General features: G+C 49.7%; 1 protein-coding gene and 1 long non-coding RNA gene across 2 annotated transcripts in view; one reads left to right on the top strand and one right to left on the bottom strand.

The window, feature by feature from the left end:
- Positions 1–24371, top strand: part of DLG2 (discs large MAGUK scaffold protein 2) — a 1975700-nt gene that overhangs the window by 1579500 nt on the left and 371829 nt on the right. The gene's annotated exons all lie outside the window — the stretch shown is intronic.
- Positions 1–24371, bottom strand: part of LOC135050496 (uncharacterized) — a 61341-nt gene that overhangs the window by 33634 nt on the left and 3336 nt on the right. Inside the window, exon 2 of the long non-coding RNA XR_010241631.1 lies at positions 9154–9225. This is a non-coding gene — a long non-coding RNA (uncharacterized LOC135050496). The remainder of the gene's footprint in view (positions 1–9153; positions 9226–24371) is intronic.

Raw genomic sequence — 24371 nt, 5'->3', positions numbered from 1 at the left:
GCACAATACATCTTTGCTGCAGCACTCTACACTGCCTCTTGTTTAATATTGATATTTTTATTTCATTTGCCTACATCATAAACCATGTACGTCTGCTGCTGTCAGGTTAGATAGCTTTCCAATTACCAGCATGTCTGAGTAACTTCAGGAACACATTCTCAGCTGCCATGCCCCGCTCTGATTGACCTTATTTGAAATTAATGGCAAATATAATATAGTGTGATGCAAATGAGGTCTGAGAAGGCGCCTGAACATTATTATTATCACCCTTTATGTATACAGCGCCGTCACAATACCTCAGGCTCCACAGAGAATGTGTCATCATTCACAGGAGTTGTTGTGCCAATGGAGCTTGCACTCTAACAGGCTGACGCTGAGTGGCATGTCCTCCTGGAATGTATCTTGCACGTTTCCACACTGCCAGGATTAGAGCATGCACAAGTACGGGCACTGCTGATTGGTGCGCATTTCGATGGCTTTCGCACTTACCGCTGTCTCATATAGAAGAAGTTACTCTCATAATAGGTTCAGATTTTGTGCATCCCCTGACGTTTGGACAAGATAGTGGTCACCAGATGTGATAGAGTGCGAGTACAGAGTCTTGGACCTCAGTGCTTGCAGCGCGAGACAACGCATATTCCAGATGTTTCTAATGTGAAACAGGGAAGTCACCGTATATAGGGGGTAATTCCAAGTTGATCGCAGCAGGAAATTTTTTAGCAGTTGGGCAAAACCATGTGCACTGCAGGGGGGGCAGATATAACATGTGCAGAGAGAGTTAGATTTGGGTGTGGTGAGTTCAATCTGCAATCTAAATTGCAGTGTAAAAATAAAGCAGCCAGTATTTACCCTGCACAGAAACAAAATAACCCACCCAAATCTAACTCTCTCTGCACATGTTATATCTGCCCCCCCTGCAGTGCACATGGGGGGTCATTCCGAGTTGTTCGCTCGGTAAATTTCTTCGCATCGCAGCGATTTTCCGCTTAGTGCGCATGCGCAATGTTCGCACTGCGACTGCGCCAAGTAAATTTGCTATGCAGTTAGGAATTTTACTCACGGTTTTTTCTTCGGTCTGGTGATCGTAATGTGATTGACAGGAAGTGGGTGTTTCTGGGCGGAAACTGGCCGTTTTATGGGTGTGTGTGAAAAAACGCTACCGTTTCTGGGAAAAACGCGGGAGTGGCTGGAGAAACGGAGGAGTGTCTGGGCGAACGCTGGGTGTGTTTGTGACGTCAAACCAGGAACGGCAAGCACTGAACTGATCGCAGATGCCGAGTAAGTTTGAAGCTACTCAGAAACTGCTAAGAGGTGTGTAATCGCAATTTTGAGAATCTTTCGTTCGCAATTTTAAGAAGCTAAGATTCACTCCCAGTAGGCGGCGGCTTAGCGTGTGTGAAGCTGCTAAAAGCAGCTTGCGAGCGAACAACTCGGAATGACCCCCCTTGGTTTTGCCCAACTGCTAAAAAATTTCCTGCTGCGATCAACTTTGAATTACCCCCATAATTGTCTATGAGCTGTAAATAGCTGGAATTGCATCGGAATAACTGGCAAAACAACCGATGGGCAGCAAGACAGTGGCGTCACAAGGCGGGTGCGGGGGGTGCGGCCCGCACCCGGGTGTGACACCTGGAGGGGTGACACCAAATGTCAGCTCCTCCGTAGTGACAGGAGCCAGGTGCTGCAGTGTGAAATTCCGCTACAGCACCCGGCTCCTGTCATAGCAGAGGAGCCGACAGCACACTGAGACCGTCTCTGGGGGAAGCCCAGCATCTCCGGAGATGCTGGGCACGCCCCAGAGTGACGATACCAGTATCCCCGCGAAGCCACGCCCCCTAGCTGTAAGACCACGCCCCTTTTGCTGCGATCGCGGCAGTACATCAGGGGTGCGCATGTCACCACACCTGGTGACGCCTCTGCAGCAAGATACAGTAGCTGCATTGGCTGTGCTCTGCTAGTGTAATCATTAAAATGTGTGCCCCCCTATTTGGTTACCTAGCACCCTTACTCATGATTAGGCAGGTATAGGACAAATCAGGGGAAAAAGTGCATGGAGTCCCTCCAAATGTTCCTTTACTAACCAGGGCTAGAGGAGAGACCCACAGTGTGGGGGGCTCCCACCAGGATTCCACTAGCCCCATGCTCCAAGGCCGGTTTCCTAAGGGGCGTGGGGCCCGCAATATAAAAGTGTTGGCCCCTCTTCCTGGTTCCAGTGCCAACAGCACTTCTATGGGCCTAATTCATGTTTGTAAGTAAAGCAAATTATCAAGCACCTAGGCAAAACCATGCTGCACTGTAGGTGGGACAGATGTAATATGTGCAGGGAGAGAGTTAGATGTTTTTTTTTGGGGGGGTTGGGGTGTCTAGATCTTTCTGTGCAGGGTAAATACTGGCTGCTTTTCCATGTAGCCAATACATGTTAGACAGCTTTATTTTTACTCTGCAATTTGGATTACAGTTTGAACACACCCCACCCAAATCTAACTCTCTCTGCACATGTTACATCTGCCCCACCTGCAGAGCAGCGTGGTTTTGCCCAGTTGCTTGATAAATTGCTTTACTTACAAACATGAATCAGGACCTATGTACTAAGCCTTAGAGAGATAAAAAAATGGATGAAGATAAAGTACAACCAACCATCTCCTGACTGTCATTTTTCAAACACAGCCAGTAACATTGCAATTAGGAGCTGATTGGCTGGTACTTTATCTCCGTCCACTTTATCTCTTTCCAAAGATGAACTACTGGCTCCAGCAAGTCTGCCAGAGCATGATGGCATTTGCAGAATGACAAGTACCATAATGCTCGGGCATCAAGCACCCACTAACAGCTGTAAGGAGGGTACACACGGGGAGATGTGTGCTGAGCGATCTAGCACAGAGCGCTCAGCACACGTCTCTCCCCTCGCTCAGCACACAGCACGAGGACGCACACACGCAAGGACGTGGGACGGTGGGGCGCTCACTTCACACAGCGGTGAGGTGAGTGACCTGACTAGATTGAATTTAGAACCGGCAATAGCGGCGCGCGGGGCCGCACATCACTATCGCTATGGGGATACACACGGAGAGATCTGGTCAGACTGCTTAGAAATTAAGCACGGATCTCTCCGTGTGTACCCCCCTGTAGTCAACCTGAGAATAATACATACCGTATATACTCGAGTATAAGCCGACTTTTTCAGCACTTTTTTTTGTGCTGAAAAAGCCACCTCGCCTTATACTCGCAGCGCGCGGCTCTCCTGTGTCCCTCCTGCATCTTCGGCGGCAGCGGCGTGTGTTAAAGGAAGTGCCGGTTCGTGCACTTCCTTTACCACTCAGACGCCGCTGCCGCCGGAGACGCAGGAGGGACACAGGAGAGCCGCGCGCTGCGCTCTCCGTGTCCCTCCTTCAGAAGACAGCGCGGGAGCGACGGAGGGTAAGTATCTAGCACTGTGGGGCATATCTGGCACACCTGGCACTGTGGGGCATATCTGGCACACCTGGCACTGTGGGGCATATCTGGCACTGTGGGGCACATCTGGCACTGTGGGGCATATCTGGCACTGTGGGGCATATCTGGCACTGTGGGGCATATCTGGCACACCTGGCACTGTGGGGCATATCTGGCACTGTGGGGCACATCTGGCACTGTGGGGCATATCTGGCACTGTGGGGCACATCTGGCACTGTGGGGCATATCTGGCACTGTGGGGCATATCTGGCACATCTGGCACTGTGGGGCATATCTGGCACTGTGTGGCATATATGGCACATCTGGCACTGTGGGGGCATATCTGGCATTGTGGGGCATATCTAGCACTATGAGGGCTGTGTACGTGTAGAGCTGCATTTCCCACCCTAGGCTTATACTCGAGTCAATAAGTTTTCCCAGGTTTTTGTGGTAAAATTAGGTGCCTCGGCTTATATTCGGGTCGACTTATACTCGAGTATATACGGTATATTAAAAATAAGACAGGAATCAGACACCACTGAAAAAAGTAATTTATAAAACAATGACACCTTCACACAACGTTGTTTACCCATGCAAAAGCAGCCCCCGAAATGTTCTATGTAAGCTGCTAAACTGTCAGGCCTACCACATCCCGGAGTTTGGCTCCCGTAGCTAATGCTGTCATTAGTCTGTTTGTCGCAGCCGAGCGAACAGGTCTCTACTGTGCATGCGCCGGCGCCGTAGTGCGTCGGCGCATGCCAGGCGGCCGAAGGCCGTAGCAGGGATGCGATCGCCTCTGCCTGATTGGCAGGCAGAGGCGGTCGCTGGTCGGGAGGGCGGCGTTTGGGCGCCGTTTCGTGGGAGTGGTCCAGCCAACGCAGACGTGGCCGGTCCGAACGGGGGACGGGCCGCAGCGGCTGCGTGACGTCACACGCAGCCGATGCGGGCCGGGGAGCGATGAGTAGCTCCCGGCCAGCACGCTAAAGCTGCGCTGGCCGGGAGCTACTCTTGAAGTGCCGAGGCATCGCCGCTGTGTGATGCCTTTGCACTTCTGCGGGGGGCTGGACTGACATGCGGGGCGGACTAGCCCTGTGCTGGGCGTCCCCCCGCATGTCAGTGTGAATGATCGTAGCTGTGCTAAATTTAGCACAGCTACGATCAACTCGGAATGATCCCCATAGTACAGTAGCATTTCTTTTACAGGAGAGGGATTCTTCAGTTCCCTCCCCATTGGCCGTCACTGCCACATGTGCAGCACTATGGCCGCGCATTCACAGTGTGCTCGCCGGTAAACTTTGCTCTTTCCCGGTGCCCCAACTCTCTGAAATGCAAGCGGTAATTTACATGACCGCATTGTGAGTCGGAGCAATATTTTCACACCACAAGCACATTTTAAATGAGGTTTGTGGTAAATATACCCGTAAATCTCTCACACTGGGGGTCATTCCGAGTTGTTCGCTCGTTATTTTTTTTTCGCAACGTAGCGATTAGTCGCGAATGCGCATGCGCAATGTCCGCAGTGCGACTGCGCCAAGTAAATTTGCTATGCAGTTAGGAATTTTACTCACGGTGTTTTCTTCGTTCTGGTGATCGTAATGTGATTGACAGGAAGTGGGTGTTTCTGGGCGGAAACAGGCCGTTTTATGGGTGTGTGTGAAAAAACGCTACAGTTTCTGGGAAAAACGCGGGAGTGGCTGAAGAAACGGAGGAGTGTCTGGGCGAACGCTGGGTGTGTTTGTGACGTCAAACCAGGAACGACAAGCACTGAACTGATCGCAGATGCCGAGTAAGTTTGAAGCTACTCAGAAACTGCTAAGAGGGGTGTAATCGCAATTTTGAGAATCTTTCGTTCGCAATTTTACTATGCTAAGATTCACTCCCAGTAGGTGGTGGCTTAGCGTGTGCAAAGCTGCTAAAAGCAGCTTGCGAGCGAACAACTCGGAATGAGGGCCACAATTCCATTGCCGTTTTCAGCAGGAAAGCTTCCTACGCTTAGGTTACTTATACATTCTCAGTAAAACATCCATTTAACACATCCTTCCCCTCTGCTACTTTGCAACAGGATTCTTCTCAAAGATGATTTATTTCAAACCGTACAAAGTGGACCTCTGCTTGTAACTAAATAATGAAAGGATAAATCTCTGGGTAGTTAATTAGTTTCTATCGTTCACTCCCAGAACATATACTACTAGACCCAGGTGCAATACTTTCATCTACAAGTCCAATTATTGTCAAGGGTTGATCTTTATGGGGACCAATTGTCAGGGAGTCACACTATTTATAGTGATATAAGAGGCGTCACTCTACTTAGGCCCAGAAAATGCACATTAGGACATATAGGAAGATTGTTTTATGCACTCTCTGCAAACCGGAAATAGACAGAAACAAACAAAACGGATAGTCTATAGTCCTTTTATACAGATGTGTCTTTGTGGCTTCCGTGTCACTCTGCTGCAGTACGCTGTTACAATAGTAGCGTACATGACAAAACTGATCCCATGCCCCTTCCCACGTTTTATATATATTGTAAAGCAGTTACAATACCCTCTATTAAAAAACACATTTCAATATACTGCCATACCCAGGATTCAAACTCATAACCTGTTGCATTCAGGTCAAACACCCTACTCATTGACCTATTTGATCCTGCATAAAAACTATGGGATTTCTAGCTATATGAAGCTACTTGCACTTTGTAAAAAATAATAGTCAGCATTGCAATTGAGCAGATCTATGTAGTGTGCAGCCACACATCCAATCCCTTGCACCCACACACTACATAGATCTGCTCAGCTGCAATGCTGATAATTTTTTTTCACAAAGTACAAGGTAAGCTTCAAATAGTTAGAATTCTCTAGCTTTCTATGCAAGGGCAGATAGCTCAATGAATTGTGTTTGACTGCAATGCCACAAGCAATGAGTTTGAATCCCAGGTATGTCAGCATCTTGAAATGCAATAAAGGACAGTGTGACTGAATAATAGACTGACAAAAGTTTCCCGGGTTATTGCACATGAACGCGCATCCACCCGGGAAATTGCTCAGTGTGAAAGGGTACAGGAACAATATCCTGGGACGAGCGCCTCGGGATTTCATCCCAGGTCTCTACCAGGGTTGAATCCGGGATCTTCCCGGGATGCAGTGTAGTGTGATTGGGCCCTACCCGGTATTCAGTACCCGGGACTGTTAAAAGGCCTCTCATTGGAGCTTCCCCGGGCTCAGAAAAGATGATGTCATCATCCAGAGCCCGGGGAAGCGTCCAGGAAGCGGAGGAGACAGTCATGGTGACCTGGACAGATCAGGAGGTGAAATAGCTGCTCAGCATAAGGGGTGAGGAGGAGATTAAAAACCAGATCACAGGCACAGTGAAGGATGCAGTCATTTATAAAAAATATTGCAAAGCTGCTTGAAGCAAGAGGCTTTATACGTACACAACAGCAATGAGCAGGCCCCGAGTACCTGGAAACCCCCCCTGATGACCGGAGTTTAATGTTTTAGAGACGGAGACAGCTCTGTCTCCGTCTCAGCAAAAGCCGCGATCGCGGGGCAGCAACATCAGAGAGCTACTGTACATAGCTGTCTACAAACAGCTTGTCCAGAGGGAGCTGCCAGCAGCTGCGCATGCTCAAACACAGCAGCTCCCTCCTTCTTCTTAGTGGCGCCTGTCTGCTGCAAGCCCCTGGGCTGGTATGTACAGTATATGTAGTACTGTACCTTATGTCAGTGTGTGTATGCAGTGTGTGTGTGTGTGTGTGTGTGTTTGCTTGTTTATGTATGTGTGTGTGATTGTCTATGTATTTGTGAACTGTATGTATATACAAATGTGTGTGTGCCATATATATATATATATATATATATATCCATATTAGTTGGCACTCCTGTGTATAAAAAGTATTGCCGGGGTGCCGTCCTCAGATAAATGGTATAGACTTGCTTGTGTAAAGAGGTCTCTCACCAATGAACATGCTCACAAATGCAGTCGGCACTCCACGGACTTCAATAATAAGGTAATGAATTTATATGTGAAAAGACCAGAATGTTGTTTTTTCACATATAAATTCATTACCTTATTATTGAAGTCCGTGAATTGCCGACTGCATTTGTGAGCATGTTGATTGGTGAGAGACCTCTTTACACAAGCAAGTCTATACCATATACGGCAAACACACATTCATACATTCTGTGGAATATATATATATGTATATATATATATATATATACACACACACACACACACACACACACACAAGAATGTCCCGTCACATATATATATATATATATATATATATATATATATATATAGTGTTATATTTGGAAACCCCCCAAAGTAAATCCTGCGTTTGCCACTGCCGGGTGTGACCCGGCTCTGTCAGTCTGAAAGGGGTATAACAAAGACCTCTCAAGTTAAGTTCATGACTGTTGTATAGGTATTAGTGACGGAAGGGTGGGGGTGGGAGACAGGGGTGGTCAGGAGTTGCTGGGCTTCAAAAAGGGGGGAAGCTACAAGCAAAAGTAATTAAAACATTAATTAACAAATGCCGCCAACACCCTGCAGCGCTATGTGCGGTGGCACAATCCGCACCACCCTAGCTACGGCCAGGACTGTACGTGAGGTCACACATGCAATGGTAATTCGGGCTTCGGGAACCAGCGCGATCTGAAGATGCCATTGATTCTTGTAAGCAGAGTTTGCTGGATACTAGTTGGCCCTATCGAGCCCCAAATAATGAATGAGCCTAAAAAATGTGTATTAGGCCCATAACTCATTAATGATAACATTAACAACACCTGAAAACAGCAGCATCTATGTTCTTGTATTCAGGCAGGGCGCAAGTCTTACCCAAAAAGCGAGATTCATTTTATAACATCAGGGCAAATGAGGATGAGAGAGGATGGACAACTATTTTAATAAAAAGGCGAATGCCAAGTTGTGTGAGGAAAACAACAGCACCTTTCAGTAAATAGCATAGAGTTACAATGTTTATAGTCTGTATTTTGGCCCTCATTCCGAGTTGTTCGCTCGGTATTTTTCATCGCATCGCAGTGAGAATTCTCTTAGTGCGCATGCGTAATGTTCGCACTGCGCATGCGTCAAGTAACTTTACTAAGAAGAAAGTAATTTTACTCACGGCTTTTTCGTCGCTCCGGAGAACGCATTGTGATTGACAGGAAATGGGTGTTACTGGGCGGATGTACGGCGTTTTAGGGGCGTGTGGCAGGAAACGCTACCGTTTCCGGAAAAAACGCAGGCGTGTCTGGAGAAACGGTGGGAGTGCTTGGGCGAACGCTGGGTGTGTTTATGACGTCAGCCGGGACCGAAAAGCACTGAATTGATCGCACAGGCAGAGTAAGTCTGGAGTTACTCAGAAACTGCTAACTCGGTTTTGATCGCAATATTGCGAATACATCGGTCGCACATTTAAGATGTTTAGATTCACTCCCAGTAGGCGGCGGCTTAGCGTGTGTAACTCTGCTATAATCGCCTTGCGAGCGAACAACTCGGAATGAGGGCCTTTACTCGTTATCTCCACACACAGTTATGAAGTCCCCAGCGACGCACAGGCGGCTGGGAGGTAATGGGAGAGATAAGACTTACAGAGATTGTAGTATTTTAGAAGGTGTAACTGGGACAATGCTTACATTAAGTAAAGGTGGTTCTGAATAGCTCAGCAATAGAGAGGAACAATAAATGAAATAAGATATCAAGTAATGCTTGTCTTACCCCAAACACAGAATTCCTAATGGCACATCTTCCTCCGGAGTTATTTCATCCTCTTTCCCTCTTACGTTTAAGCTGAAACATACATTAAATGAGTTTATTTCACCTTAGTACATACAGGGATGACGCTGGGAAAATAGAGGGGTGAGCAGACTGTTTAACAATTTCTGTACATATGGGGATTTTAATAAACCTGGTTTGAGTTCTTTCTCTTGTATTCTGATATATAAGAGGTCCAGTATATCCACTACTTATTAATCACTTCCCTAACACGGAGCTATATTATATTTTCAGTCTGACACTGGTAATTGGCCAAGAACAGATTTATTATAAGTAACCTGACAGATCCCCCATAGACTATTCACTGGGTAGTGTTTAGCCGGAGCATTCAATCATCCCACGGCTGCTGACATGTGGTTGCAATGAATGCTGACGTGTACTGGACATGAGTGTGATAGGACCGGAGTCCTTAGATGGGGACGGTGTCTGACACCAGTAACATGTAAAAATCTGGTTTATATTGGGCTTGGTGCAGAGACGTAATTTGGCTGTAACCGGATGTTCTCACATAGGGGGTCATTCCATTCCGAGTTGATCGCACGTAGCAACTTTTTGCTGCTCGTGCGATCAACCTGACGCCGCCTTCGGGGGAGTGAATTTTAGCATGGCAGGGCTGCAAACGCTTGTGCAGCCCTGCTATGCTCAAAACGTTTCAAGTGAAACAAGACCAGGGCTGCAGTTACTCACCCAGCGAGACGGATTCAGCGAAGAAGGTCCAGGTCCTGACGTCAGACATCCACCCTCCAAACGCCTCGACATGCCTGCCTTGGACTCACCACACCTGGAAAACGGTGAGTATCTGCCCCGGAACACCTCCCGCCTGCCCATCTTCTTGCGATCGCCGCTGCGATCACATTTCTCCCTGGCGGTGTCGATGCCCGGCGAGGATTGTCGCCAGGCAATGGCACGCGTGCGCAATGCGTCCGCCACGCATGCACATTTCCAACCCGTTCACACCACAGCAAAGAACCGCTGCGTGCAAAAGAGTCGGAATGACCCCCATAGTCAAAGTCACCGGAAACTGTGGGCTGGACATAAACCTGTCTCCAGGTGTATCATTTGCACCTAGTATTGGTAGGTGTAAGAGCTCACTCATTGGGCCTGATTCAGGTCATAATGCTAGTGCGGCAGATCAGCAGCAGACTGTCATTGATGGACATTCTGATGTTTTTTGGGGGCGGGGAGTTAGCGAAGCAACAATAACTTTATTTCACACAGCACACAATACAGTAATGTAAAATACATTAACTACAACTATACACAGAAATGTCAGTAGTATTGGCCATTCTCTGAGAGCCCTCTACCCCCTATCAGTGATCATTTCAGTATGTAACCTGTGATCATCTACGGTGTCATACTTACCCACCTTGTACAGGGAAAGAACCACTGTGAGGGAAGCTATTGAGCAAGGGCCTGCTGAACAAGATGTCGCCGAGCGACTTCATGCTTCCCCAGATCATGGCCACTGGGGCACGCAACTTGCTGACCCTGGCCCCTTGGCCCATGACTTGCTTATCCCAACTACTCGGCCTGATATGTCCTCTACCAGCATGGTAGAGCTCACATGAAGATCAGCCTGCTGCAGCAGGTACACCACGGCAGATGGCCGCAGGCAACTATCAATGGATTATGTGGTTTGGCTGCATACTTTTCACTGGGCACCTCTTAGCTGTGAGAAGACAAGAAGAGCTACTATGAGCTACGAAGAGTCCTGGACCAGCTCCAACCATTGTGCCATGAGTTCCGAGAACAATGAGTATCTTGTACTGCTACTTCTTATCCCTCAATCCAATGCAGGAATTGGATGCATTTTCAATCCCAGGATGTAAATGCAGTATGGGAAGGGTCCTGGATCACCTGCTCGGATGGCACCACCGAGTGTCGGACTGGGGCATGAAGGGCCCACCAGGGGAATGCAGTGGTAGGGGCCCACACTTAAGGGTGTGACCAGCCTACAAAGGGGGTGTGGTCAGCCTCCACAGAGGCTTGAAATACACAATAGTCTAGTGCAGTGTAATGCAACATATCTACCATGTATAATACAAGTGCACAGTTGGGAACCTGATCCCTAGAGGAAGGAGTGGGCCCTCAGGCAGTGGGGCCTACCGGTGGTTTTCCTGGTACCCCTGTGGGCCAGTCCGACCCTGGCACCACCCAATCTGTCTGTCACTTCATCGGAGCAATCATGTGTTATAAGGTTTTGCCTCTTTCCAATGTTGGAGATTGGACAGGGTTTAGCTGCCGGCGGAGACAGGGAATTCTTTGCATCTTTAAAACATATATTCATGGTAGCATGGCTAATAAACATTGCAGCATCATGACACAGGTTATCACAATGACCATACAATACCCCATGTCTTTATTATAAGAGGCAATAAGTACTCTCCCGGGCCTTGCAGCTCCTTCTCTCTGCACTGAGAAGCAGAGAGACAGGCTGTACAGAGCACACTGTCCTGGTCACTACCTGGGACGAGACAGGATACAGGGTTAGTAACAGTCTGGGGTGCCATCCCTCTGTCACACGCATGATGGTGAAATGCGAAATGCGTCTAACTCTCCATACGTAATGAGTAAATTGACACAATTATTCCAAACACGCCATTTTGAAGCAACATAGCCCCCTCTCCAATGTTCAATCTTTAGACTTGGAAACGTACTGCGTTACCATTGTCTCAGAATACAGAATCTCACTTGTTTGCATTTCGCCGCAGTTCCAGGATCATTACTGCAACTACCCTTCATTTAACATTGAGTAACCTGGGCCACCATCGGAAATACCCCAGCGTCGTCTTGGGTTATGTGCTGCGCACTCACCATGCAATAGGAGCAGATTTGCAAACTACGAGCAAATAGCACATTTGTTGCCGGTACAGATTTGAAATGCTTTGAAAATCAAACTTGAATTCCAAAGAATGTTTGCGCTCACAGTCAGCTCTTTATAAGGATCACGTAATAAAAAGATGAAACCATTGGTTGTGATAGTCCTGTAGACTGGAACCCATGGGGGGGTCTTAACTATAGAACCTGCAAACTACAGATGGGTCCTCCGTTATCTTGACTGTTTCTGCGCCTAGACGGAGGTTTAATCATGCCTAGGCGATTGCTTAGTTTAATCGATTGCTTGAGTTTAACCACGGACAGGCGCATTGAGGCGATACTAGATACTCAGCATGCAATACACATCTCCACCACTGGGTGCACCTTGCATTGCTTATACATTGTATATACTCTAATACAGAAAGATACAGTAAAGGTTAAAACTAATTCTGAGCACTATCCTTTTAGCAGCTGTAAAGGATCGCAGCACGCACACATTTATCATCGCAACACTTTATGGTCTTTGCTTGTAAATCAGCAGTAAACATTATGAATTCATGGCCCATTGCGAGAATGGCAACAACAACAACAAAAAAGTAATTTACTCCATCAATCACTTTGAATTTCTTAAACCTTAGACAAGCGGCAGGATGGCGAGAGAGGAATCGCCAAGAGAGACGTTTATTCCTCTTCGCGTTCTTTCTTCTAAAAATTAGAATGTTTTCAGATTATTAAATAATAGAAAAAAAAAATGAATTTATATGTCGCAAATTAGATGAGCTAATGAGACGAGATCTGCGGCTAATGTCGGTTTACAGCCGTAACGCATGTGTTTAGGAAATGTCACTGCACCCACCGTTGCCTTGCCGCTGTTCCTGGTGGAATATTTTTCTCTTGGTCGGTCTCTCTGCCTCTAAGAAAAGTTAACAAAAACTATCTGAGAGTTTCAGAAGTCATTTTTCAACTTACTGAGAATTTAAAATATGATAATTAGCAAATTGTATATTCGGGTGGATGGGTCTGGGGAATTTCTCCAATTATCGTTTGGCCTTTTTATCACAGGGGCGGGATTGATCAATCTAAAAAATGCGGTCAAACCTCAAAAAAATACAGGTTTAGCGCAATACTTTACATATGGTTCCCTATATGTATTAAAATGGTCCACAGCAGACATCGCAGATATTGGGCTAAATGTGATAGCCTGCGAGCTACCGGAGGTACGGGACTCTGTGTGCCCGTATTTTTAAAGTGGCAATCATTTAAAAGGCAAAACCAACTTTGCTCTGCCTTGTCAATGATTGCCGCTTTAAAAAAAACGGGCACGCTCACACAAAGTCCTGCATCTCCGGCAGCTCCAGGCTATTACATTTAGCCCATCCACTGTACACTCTGGCACAGCAATCCCCATTGAATTCTATTGGGCTGTGATGGGTCCGAATGCAGCAAGCTCTAGCATAACTTTCCTGACCTTCTGACCAACAGGGAACACCATCTATAGATGGCACTTGCCTATAGAAGCCTGTGGGCTTCTTACCATAAGAAGTCCCTGCAGAGGCCGCCCCCCTGTGGCTTCCACATGCGCTTGCCATACATGCACAAAAGGACTCCCAGGTCATTAACCAGAAAGTCAATACTTAGTAAATGCTAGTATGCATGCATTGGGGAGTTGGAAGTACATTACACATCCCTTCCCAGGAGTAGAAACTCTTGGTTACGTATTTGGAAAACTTCAGTATCAGCCCTTCTGGCCAGTCCGTGGTTGCGGGTGTCTCCCCAGGCACTCAACAAAGGGAAAAATGTTGGCCTTGGGCGACGGCACTGTTATTATTACATTTTATTTATAAGGCGCCACAAGTGTTTCGCAGCGCCGTACAAAGGACACTACAGGAAGACAAAACTTAGCATTACAGTAAATAAATAACAAATATAGAGTACAGGTAACAAAGAGCACCACAATTCTCATACATAATACAGCTAAGATGTAAGTAGCGAGGGAGCCTTTACCAGCAGGAGAAAAAAACGGTAAAGATAGTCGCTGAGTAGGAGAGTGCTGCGAGTGAAATGTGTCGAGAAGAGGGCTTTGACAACAAGAGGAAAGAGGGCCCTGGTCTGAAGAGCTAACAATCTAGTGGATACTAGTCTACTCTCCTGGAAGTTTTGAGGGACTCACAGGTTTTTCTGGTAGGTTTTTCTAGGCACCTCCTAGAAGAGTGGACGGATCTTCCTCTTTCCGTCCACTTTAATAGTGGAGCGGACAGGATATCCGCTATATTTCAGGGGATAACCGCAAATATTTAGTATCACCTGCATGTATCACAGAGGGGCTGCAGCTACTGCAATCCGTCCATATCTGCCAGAAGCCGCAGCTCCCATATGTTTCTATAGGGGATTCGATGCTGTCAGATTTACTAAGCTCCAGAATTCGAAGCATTCCCAAGTTTGGCCCCCGCTGTTGAAGATGGCATTCGTCCACTGTAGCCTAAGGGGTACAGATCACAAATTTAGCCAGGAGAGGGTTCCCTGTCAGAGCCACTGTCCCTGCGACTGTTCATTAATACATCTGCCTGGTGTAATCGCATTCCGCAGTGCGATTCTGGCCACTGATATCACGTCCAGATCGCATTGAGTATGTGATTAGTGATAAATAGACCCTATAGCGAGAGCTGTGTAAGTGGGCACTTTACAGAGCAGATAACTTTATTTCAGCCCAGTTAAATATAGAACCAAAGAAAATTGTGCTAGATAAAGGGTCAGACTGACCAGAAACATTGCTTTCTTTTGCAAATAAACTAATTGTTTATGCAGCCGCACTGTATGGTTGCCTGGGTGCTCATTACAAATGGAGATGTAAAACAAACGGTGGCACTTACAGGACTTCTAAACAAGCACTCAGCGAATCAGCTTGGTTAGATCTGATGTTTCATACTTTGCTCTTTCATCAGAGAACCTCTGAGGAACAGGAGACTGTAACAGCTGAAACATCAGATCTAGACAAGCTGATTCACTGAGTGCGTTTCTGTAGGTTGCACTTATATTGGTGAAGACACCAATGAAATAACAAGTCTCTGTGCCAGTATATACGGTATGGTCTCTGAATTACATCCCAGATAAACCTTTCGTTTATCTTATAATGTGTTCATATCAGATATTCCAGGAGCATTGCTCTCTTTGCTCTTTATTACTGTGGTTGTGGATCTGCGATGAGTTGTATCATCAGAAGGACTGCATGTTTGAAGGGGGAAGAGGTTCAGGAGAAATTTGAGGAAAAATTACTTCACAGAAAGAGTAGTGGACAAGTAGAACAGGCTCCCATCAAAGGTGGTAGAGGCTAAGACAGTAGAGCAATTTAAACATGCATTGGATAGACATAAGGATATCCTTCCAAAGAAAGTTCTTATCTGCCGTCAAATTCTATGTTTCTATGTTGGAAGTGTTGATGTTTAGTTGCGTCAGAGATTTTCTTCATCTAACAAATCTAAAAAATATCTTATTGCCTGATATAGAGATATGTTTTGCATGACATAATTTCCATAAAGTATTTTCATCATTTTGCTTCTAAAACCCCTATAAATATACAAATCTAAAGTTAAACTCAATCATAAATGAATCATACTTTCTTTCGTAATTCCCAAAAGCCATGACTTCTGCAAATGCAGATATTAAAGACCCATGAAATGTAACCAGCAACAAGGCCCGGGGTAATGACTTTACCTATGCTGACACAGTCAGGGGTGCAGGGGGGGGGGGGGGGGGGGCATGGTGTAGTTTGTATGTGCTCCCCATGTTCATAAATACACATCAGTAGTTTCATTGTTGGCTACCTTACTAACTTGACTTTGGTGTGTTATTGTGCTCATAATAGGGATGATGTTAATATATAATAATAATAATAATAATAATAATAATTATTATTATTATTATTATTATTTTTATTATTATTATTATTAATAATTAAACTGTAGGCTTCTCTGTGTAAATGGGGTATACGAACCTTTACGAAGGTGTGATTTCTTTTTTAGAAGTGGAGAGGTTGCCCTCAGCAACCCATCAGATTCCAGATAACATTTAGCTGCTTCTAACAGATAATAGCTAGAATATGATTGGTTGCTATGGGCAACATCAACACTCCTAAAGAAACCTCGCACCTTAGTAAATATACCCCTATGTGTCTGATTAAAATTCTCTGATTGTACGCTGCTGCTGAGTATGTTGGTGCTACATACAGTAGATAAGGGATACCAATAAGATATTTTTTTTTCCAAAGCCTTACGGCAGCTGTGTAGCAAGTCTAAAGAAAAATGTAATAATAAATCATGCTCTAATATAGTAATTTTGGTATCATTTGCTTTTTTTTTTTTTTCATTTCCTTAAATATAATATTGTTGAATTTTTATTACAGCCTTTGCTAAAGCCAGAAATCTAGGAACAGCGGTATTATTTGTCAGACATCCTTGTAATATTTCCGAACACCTTTAGCAGATTTAAGCGTAAAACAGCAGTGCTTGAGAGTGGGTGGTTACCATGGTGATCACAACATTCAATTTGACTAACTGCAGATAATGCAGAAACGGTGACGGAATGACAGGAAAACACGTCTGAACATCAAAAGGCAAAATGATTTGTATGCAGCCGTCATTTACCGTTTACTAAAGTTTATTGGAACACGCCGGTACTGCTGATGGGCTTCAAAGAACACTTCATTCTTAGGTTTAATCTGGCTGTTGTAATGGAGGAATAAGTCATATTCAACAAGCGGAATTGTGTTTGAATATTTTGCTTTGCACACCTATGTGAGAAAAGCAGAAATACTATATGTGATAAATGACAGAGAAATTGTAGCAGAATTCCCGGCATTTCACAAACCTTGGGTAAGTAATTAGCAGTAGTTGCGTATGTGTGTATAAGAAATATAAAGTTTATTAGTTATCTTTTTGTTTCTAATATTTATTTTGATGAAACGCTAACGAAATAAATACAACGCACACACAGAGACAGGGACTGGTGCACACACAGAGACAGGGACTGGTGCACACACACACAGACAGGGACTGGCACACACAGAGAGACATGGACTAGTGTACACACAGAGACAGGGACTGGTGCACACATAGAGACAGGGACTGGTGCACACACAGAGAATGGGACTGGCACACACACACACACACACACAGATGGGGACTGGCGCACACACAGAGACATGGACTGGCGCACACACAGAGTCGGGCTGGTGCACACACAGAGACAGGGACTGGCACACACACACACAGAGACAGGGGCTGGCGCACACACAGAGAGACAGGGGCTGGCGCACATACAGAGACTGGCACACACACAGAGACAGGGACTGGCACACACATAGAGACAGGGACTGGCACACACACAGAGACAGGGGCTGGCGCACATACAGAGACTGGCACACACACAGAGACAGGGACTGGCACACACACAGAGACAGGGACTGGCGCACACACAGAGGCAGGGACTGGCGCACACACAGAGACAGGGACTGGCGCACACACAGAGGCAGGGACTGGCGCACACACAGAGACAGGGACTGGCGCAGACACAGAGACATGGACTGGCGCAGACACAGAGACATGCAGGGGCGGATCCAGAAGAAAATGATAGGGGGGGCACCATGGAAGGGGCAAGTACATTTGCGTGCGGCTTCGGTGCATGTGAGGTGGCGCTTCTTATACAATGCCCACAGTTGTAGCGCTCATTATGCAATGTCCACTGTACTGGTAGTGCCCCTTATATAGACCCCATAGTAGTGGTGTCCCTTATGCAATGCCCATATTGCCCCCAGTAGTAATGTTGCCTGTAGTAATGCCCCCAGTCATTATGCCCCCAGTGGTAATGCCCCTGCAGTTATGACCCCAGTAGTTTAGCCACCAGTAGTAATGCCCCCCTATAGTTTGCCCCATTGTAGTTTAGCCCCTGTAGTTATGCCCCCCTTATAGTTTAGCCACCAGTAGTAATGCCCCCCTGTTGTTTGCCCCATTGCAGTTTAGCCCCTGTAGTTATGCCCCCCTTATAGTTTAGCCTCCAGTAGTAATGCCCCCAATAGTTTGGCCCCTGTAGTTATGCCCCCAGTAGTTTGGCATCCCCTGTAGTTTAGCCCCCAAGTAGTAATGCCCCTGTAGTTTAGCCCCCAAGTAGTAATGCCCCCAATAGTTTGGCCCCTGTAGTTATGCCCCCAGTAGTTTGGCTCCCCCTGTAGTTTAGCCCCCAAGTAGTAATGCCCCTGTAGTTTAGCCCCCAAGTAGTAATGCCCCCTGTAGGTGCCCCCCAGTAATAATGCCCCCAGTAGCTGCCCCCCCCCAGTAATAATGCCCCCTGTAGCTGCCACCCCAGTAGTGATGCCCCCAGTTATAATGCCCCCAGTAGTAATGCCCCCCCTCAGTAGTAATGCCCCTTGTTGATGCCCCCCCCAGTAGTAATGCCCCTTGTTGGTGCCCCCCCCAGTAGTAATGTCCCCCCGTAGTTTCCCCCAGGAGATGCCCCCGCTGCATTAAGGAAGAAAAAAACATAATACTTACCGAGCCCCGTTCCCGCGCCGCTGCAGTCCTCCTTCTGGCTGGCGTCCTCTCCTCAGTACTATGAGAGAGACGTCATGACTGACGTCTCTCCCATAGCGCACGGCGCAGTGACAGCGCCGGAAGCCGGAGCTCAGTACTGAGCTCCTGCCTCCGGCTACCGCTGTGCAGGGAGACGGGCGCCCGCTGGTAACACAATCTCAGCGGGCGCCTGTCATCTCCCTGTGCGGCGCCGACGCCGCGCGGGGGGGGACGGGGGGGACGGGGAAGCCACAAATGACAGGGGGGGCACGGGCCCGAGTGCCCCCCCCCCCTGGATCCGCCACAGGAGACATGGACTGGTGCACACACACAGAGAGACAGGGGCTGGCGCACACACAGAGAGACAGGGACTGGCGCACATACAGTGACTGGCGCACACATAGAGAGACAGGGACTGGCACACACACACAGAGACAGGGACTGGCACACACACAGAGACAGGGACTGGCACACACACAGAGACAGGGACTGATGCACACACAGAGACAGGGACTGGCGCACACACACACACAGAGACATGGACTGGCGCACACACAGAGACATGGACTGGCGCACACACAGAGAGACAGGGACTGGTGCACACATAGAGACAGGGACTGGTGCACACACAGAGACAGGGACTGGCACACAGAGACAGGGACTGGCACACACACAGAGACAGGGACTGGTGCACACACAGAGACAGGGACTGGCGCACACACACACAGAGACAGGGACTGGCGCACACACAGAGACAGGGACTGGCGCACACACAGAGAGACAGGGACTGGCGCACACACAGAGAGACAGGGACTGGCGCACACACAGAGAGACAGGGACTGGCGCACACACACAGAGAGACAGGGACTGGCGCACACACAGAGAGACAGGGACTGGCGCACACACAGAGACAGGGACTGGCGCACACACAGAGACAGGGACTGGCGCACACACAGAGACAGGGACTGGCGCTCACACAGAGACAGGGACTGGCACACTCACAGAGACAGGGACTGGCGCAGACACACAGAGACAGGGACTGGTGCAGACACACAGAGACAGGGACTGGCGCAGACACAGAGGCAGGGACTGGCACACACACAGAGAGACAGGGACTGGCGCACACACAGAGACAGGGACTGGCGCAGACACACAGAGACAGGGACTGGTGCAGACACACAGAGACAGGGACTGGCACACACACAGAGAGACAGGGACTGGCGCACACACAGAGACAGGGACTGGCGCACACACAGAGACAGGGACTGGCAAACACACAGAGACAGGGACTGGCGCAGACACACAGAGACAGGGACTGGCGCAGACACACAGAGACAGGGACTGGCACACTCACAGAGACAGGGACTGGCGCAGATACACAGAGACAGGGACTGGCGCACACACAGAGAGACAGGGACTGGCGCAGACACAGAGAGACAGGGACTGGCGCAGACACAGAGGCAGGGACTGGTGCACACACAGAGACAGTGACTGATGCACACACAGAGACAGGGACTGGCGCACACACAGAGAGACAGGGACTGGCGTACACACAGAGACAGGGACTGATGCACACACAGAGACAGGGACTGGCGCAGACACAGAGACAGGGACTGGCGCAGACACACAGAGACAGGGACTGGCGCAGACACACAGAGACAGGGACTGGCACAGACACAGAGACAGGGACTGGCGCACACATAGAGAGACAGGGACTGGCGCACACACAGAGAGACAGGGACTGATGCACACACAGAGACAGGGACTGGCACACACACAGAGACAGGGACTGATGCACACACAGAGACAGGGACTGGCGCACACACAGAGAGACAGGGACTGGCGTACACACAGAGACAGGGACTGATGCACACACAGAGACAGGGACTGGCGCAGACACACAGAGACAGGGACTGGCGCACACACAGAGACAGGGACTGGCGCAGACACACAGAGACAGGGACTGGCGCAGACACACAGAGACAGGGACTTGCGCACATACAGAGACAGGGACTGGCGCACATACAGAGACAGGGACTGGCACACACACAGAGACAGGGACTGGCACACACACAGAGACAGGGACTGGCGCACACACAGAGACAGGGACTGGCGCAGACACACAGAGACAGGGACTGGCGCAGACACACAGAGACAGGGACTGGCGCAGACACAGAGACAGGGACTGGCGCACACACAGAGAGACAGGGACTGATGCACACACAGAGAGACAGGGACTGATGCACACACAGAGACAGGGACTGGCACACACACAGAGACAGGGAGTGGCACACACACAGAGACAGGGACTGGCACACACACAGAGAGACAGGGACTGGCGCACACACAGAGACAGGGACTGGCGCACACACAGAGACAGGGACTGGCAAACACACAGAGACAGGGACTGGCGCAGACACACAGAGACAGGGACTGGCGCAGACACACAGAGACAGGGACTGGCACACTCACAGAGACAGGGACTGGCGCAGATACACAGAGACAGGGACTGGCGCACACACAGAGACAGGGACTGGCGCACACACAGAGAGACAGGGACTGGCGCAGACACAGAGAGACAGGGACTGGCGCAGACACAGAGGCAGGGACTGGTGCACACACAGAGACAGTGACTGATGCACACACAGAGACAGGGACTGGCGTACACACAGAGACAGGGACTGATGCACACACAGAGACAGGGACTGGCGCAGACACACAGAGACAGGGACTGGCGCACACACAGAGACAGGGACTGGCGCAGACACACAGAGACAGGGACTTGCGCACATACAGAGACAGGGACTGGCGCACATACAGAGACAGGGACTGGCACACACACAGAGACAGGGACTGGCACACACACAGAGACAGGGACTGGCGCACACACACAGAGACAGGGGCTGGCGCGCACACAGAGACAGGGACTGGCGCAGACACACAGAGACAGGGACTGGCGCAGACACACAGAGACAGGGACTGGCACAGACACAGAGACAGGGACTGGCGCACACATAGAGAGACAGGGACTGGCGCACACACAGAGAGACAGGGACTGATGCACACACAGAGACAGGGACTGGCACACACACAGAGACAGGGACTGATGCACACACAGAGACAGGGACTGGCGCACACACAGAGAGACAGGGACTGGCGTACACACAGAGACAGGGACTGATGCACACACAGAGACAGGGACTGGCGCAGACACACAGAGACAGGGACTGGCGCACACACAGAGACAGGGACTGGCGCAGACACACAGAGACAGGGACTGGCGCAGACACACAGAGACAGGGACTTGCGCACATACAGAGACAGGGACTGGCGCACATACAGAGACAGGGACTGGCACACACACAGAGACAGGGACTGGCACACACACAGAGACAGGGACTGGCGCACACACAGAGACAGGGACTGGCGCAGACACACAGAGACAGGGACTGGCGCAGACACACAGAGACAGGGACTGGCGCAGACACAGAGACAGGGACTGGCGCACACACAGAGAGACAGGGACTGATGCACACACAGAGAGACAGGGACTGATGCACACACAGAGACAGGGACTGGCACACACACAGAGACAGGGAGTGGCACACACACAGAGACAGGGACTGGCACACACACAGAGAGACAGGGACTGGCGCACACACAGAGACAGGGACTGGCGCACACACAGAGACAGGGACTGGCAAACACACAGAGACAGGGACTGGCGCAGACACACAGAGACAGGGACTGGCGCAGACACACAGAGACAGGGACTGGCACACTCACAGAGACAGGGACTGGCGCAGATACACAGAGACAGGGACTGGCGCACACACAGAGACAGGGACTGGCGCACACACAGAGAGACAGGGACTGGCGCAGACACAGAGAGACAGGGACTGGCGCAGACACAGAGGCAGGGACTGGTGCACACACAGAGACAGTGACTGATGCACACACAGAGACAGGGACTGGCGTACACACAGAGACAGGGACTGATGCACACACAGAGACAGGGACTGGCGCAGACACACAGAGACAGGGACTGGCGCACACACAGAGACAGGGACTGGCGCAGACACACAGAGACAGGGACTTGCGCACATACAGAGACAGGGACTGGCGCACATACAGAGACAGGGACTGGCACACACACAGAGACAGGGACTGGCACACACACAGAGACAGGGACTGGCGCACACACACAGAGACAGGGGCTGGCGCGCACACAGAGACAGGGACTGGCGCAGACACACAGAGACAGGGACTGGCACAGACACACAGAGACAGGGACTGGTGCACACAGAGACAGGGACTGGCGCAGACACACAGAGACAGGGACTGGCGCAGACACACAGAGATAGGGACTGGCGCACACACAGAGACAGGCACTGGCGCAGACACACAGAGACAGGGACTGGCGCAGACACACAGAGACAGGGACTGGCGCAGACACACAGAGACAGGGACTGGCGCACACACACAGAGACAGGGACTGGCGCAGACACAGAGACAGGGACTGGCGCACACATAGTGAGACAGGGACTGGCGCATACACAGAGAGACAGGGACTGGTGCACACACAGAGACAGGGACTGGCGCACACACAGAGACAGGGACTGGCGCAGACACAGAGACAGGGACTGGTGCACACATAGAGAGACAGGGACTGGCGCACACACAGAGAGACGGACTGGTGCACACACAGAGACAGGGACTGGCACACACACAGAGACAGGGACTGGTGCACACATAGAGAGACAGGGACTGGTGCACACATAGAGAGACAGGGACTGGCGCACACACAGAGAGACGGACTGGTGCACACACAGAGACAGGGGCTGGCGCACACACAGAGACAGGGACTGGTGCACACATAGAGAGACAGGGACTGGTGCACACATAGAGAGACAGGGACTGGCGCACACACAGAGAGACGGACTGGTGCACACACAGAGACAGGGACTGGCACACACACAGAGAGACAGGGGCTGGCGCACACACAGAGACGGGGACTGGCACACACACAGAGAGACAGGGGCTGGCGCACACACAGAGAGACAGTGACTGGCGCACACATAGAGAGACAGGGACTGGCGCACACACACAGAGACAGGGACTGGCACACACAGAGACAGGGACTGGCGCACACACAGAGAGACAGGGACTGGTGCACACACAGAGAGACAGGGACTGGCGCACACACACAGAGAGACAGTGACTGGCACACACATAGAGAGACAGGGACTGGCGCACACACAGAGAGACAGGGACTGGCACACACACACAGAGACATGGACTGGCGCACACACAGAGAGACAGGGACTGGTGCACACACAGAGAGACAGTGACTGGCGCACACATAGAGAGACAGGGACTGGCGCACACACAGAGAGACAGGGACTGGCGCACACACAGAGAGACAGGGACTGGCACACACACAGAGACATGGACTGGTGCACACACAGAGAGACAGGGACTGGCGCACACACACAGAGAGACAGTGACTGGCGCACACACACAGAGAGACAGGGACTGGTGCACACACAGAGACAGGGACTGGCACACACACACAGAGACAGGGACTGGCACACACACACAGAGACATGGACTGGCGCACACACACAGAGACAGGGACTGGCACACACACACAGAGACAGGGACTGGCACACACACACAGAGACAGGGACTGGCACACACAGAGAGACAGGGACTGGCACACACACAGAGACAGGGACTGGCGCACACACAGAGACAGGGACTGGCACACACAGAGAGACAGGG

The sequence above is a fragment of the Pseudophryne corroboree genome, chromosome 2 (assembly GCF_028390025.1).
Source record: "Pseudophryne corroboree isolate aPseCor3 chromosome 2, aPseCor3.hap2, whole genome shotgun sequence".
In the NCBI taxonomy this organism is placed as follows: Eukaryota; Metazoa; Chordata; class Amphibia; order Anura; family Myobatrachidae; genus Pseudophryne; species Pseudophryne corroboree.
This window is presented reverse-complemented; position numbering and strand designations above follow the sequence as displayed.